The sequence below is a fragment of the Cyprinodon variegatus genome, unplaced genomic scaffold, assembly GCF_000732505.1.
Source record: "Cyprinodon variegatus isolate N-32 unplaced genomic scaffold, C_variegatus-1.0 Scaffold1510, whole genome shotgun sequence".
Classification (NCBI taxonomy): Eukaryota; Metazoa; Chordata; class Actinopteri; order Cyprinodontiformes; family Cyprinodontidae; genus Cyprinodon; species Cyprinodon variegatus.
This window is the reverse complement of record NW_015151963.1, coordinates 134,125-136,525: the sequence shown is the minus strand read 5'-3', so window position 1 is coordinate 136,525 and position 2,401 is coordinate 134,125.

Here is a 2,401-nt window from a genome sequence, read left to right as displayed (position 1 = left end):
GGAGGTGGAGGTTGGAGATCATCCTCACTGGAATATTGGTTTGATTAAAGAGTCTGTTGACAGGAAGGGAGAGATAAAGACTTCTCCTATTTATGGAATCTGGTGTTTGTGGCATCGTGATGGAAAATACACTAATGGTGCTAGTCAGATTCTCAAAGTGAAGAAGAGTCTCCAGAGGATCAGAGTCCAGCTGGACTATGACAGGGGGGAGGTGTCCTTCTATGACCCTGAAGACATGTCTCACATCATCACTTAAAGAGACACTTTCACTGAGAAACTTTTACCTTATTTTGGTGTTGGAAAAGCTGTTGATGGTAAAACATCTGACATCAAAATCAGTAAATCTGAGGTTTCTTTATTATTTGTAGGCAAGTTAACTTTAAAATGATGGCAGTTATTTCGAAAAATACTTTTGATTTTTCTTTTTTTATGTCAGAAAATGATTAAGATGTTAATTTGAATTTAAATGGACTTGATTATAATCCAAAATACAAAGTCATAATTTGTTTTGTTAGCAACCTCTGAGCAATGAGATGGACATTTAGTTTTTTTTCTAAATGTTCTTGATTCCTTTATTTACTTTTTAATTACAATATTTAGCATATTTTCAAGTTTTTTTCTCTGAATCTGTTGAGTAATCTTTAAGGTTTGTCACAATAGACTTTTCTCCTAAATAAATTCTCAGAAAATAGAAAATCTAAGATTTAGTCCTGAAATACATGGAATATTTTTTTGTACCAATATCAAGAAAACAAGCCTTTGATTTAATTTAAAATATTTTCATTACATGAACTGTTTTGTGAATTGTTAAATAGTTGTTTGTTCTATTATTTATCTTATAAATTCTACAATAAATCAGGTTGTTTTATTCTATTTTTTTTATGTTTTCACTTGAGTTAAACTTAAGGAAAACTTTGGAACCTACACAGATATTAAAACTGATTATTGTTAAAAAAAATATAAACAGATCTTTCTGAGTTTATAATGATGAAATATGATTCTATAATTCTTGTCACAGCCAAACAGGAACAGGCGAGGCAAAGCAGAGAGAGCAGAACTTTAGAGGTTGAACTAACAGATTCTGCAGATTGGGAGAATAGAGACAGACTGATGCCTCCCAAACAGCTGCAGCTTGTGAAAATAATTAATTTGTCTCCACTTCCTTCCACACAGATGTTAGAAAAATAAAAATACATATTTAAAGGTATGCTGACTCATCAGCAGCAGAAACTCTTCTTCTGTATTGTGATTAAAGAAGGACAAGGCCTGGAGTTCACACTGGAGAAAATTTGGAGGAGATTAATTCAACACACTAAATCTAAAGCTAAATTAAAACATTGGGAGAATAAACTGGTTACAAACAGGAAGTGAAGGACATGTGTTCATAAAACTGGAACATAATGATAAGCTGAGGAGGAAGAACATTATCATTGATGCCATCATAAAAGAAAAAGGTGAAAACTGCAAAAATTTGGAGCTGAAAGTTAATAAATTGTCTTCCAATAATGTTGGTTTTGATCCTAAAGGTATTGAAATTGAGAATGTCCAAAGATTGGGAAAGGAGGTGGAAGATGGAAGACCCAGAAATTTGTGCATCTAAACGTAGCTTAAGATGAAGATTCTGGTCTTCAGTTTTCTAGCAGAAGATAGAAACTAATGTTTATCTTTTAGGCGTAGCAGACTAACCATAACTCTTGTCTTCTTAAAGATGGAGATTTACCTTTCACTGAAACTACATGTAGGGGAAAGCATTTACTCCCTATACTCAATGAATTACTTGAAAAAATGATACATAATCAAATTTGAAATATTGTTGAGGAGAATCAACTCTTAACATGACCTCATGATGGTTGCTGGATCGAACAGCAGCTTTCCATTTCATTCTTTATTACATTTCTATAGAGAAGCTTAAATCTTATGGTTTCTCTCAAACAGCCCTTAGTGGATAAAATCTTAAATCTCTAATAGAGTGACTAAAGTGAGTGACATCATGCTCTGTATCTCAAGGAAGTTGTATGAGAAAACTTTTATTTTCTATATTTATGAATGATTTTCCTCTGACAGTTAAAAAGGCCAGTATAATTCAATTTAGTTTATTTATATAGCGCCAATTCACAACACGTCATCTCAAGAAGCTACTTTTGGGACGAAGTACCAGGATAATGTCCACAGAAGCTTGAAGCTATATTTTCCTACCTCAAACGCATCTCTCCTTCTCCTCTCCTGAGTAGCGGGAGTATAACAGCCATTTAGCATCCTGGTTTCTGTTAGGATCCTCAGGCTTGCCCTCCAGAGGGCGCCGAGGATCCTCTCCTGCTCTTTGTTTTTTCCCCTTAGGTTTGGAGTTTCTGTCAGGTTCTGGAGATTACCCTCTGCCTCCAGCAGAGTGCGCCATGGGTCC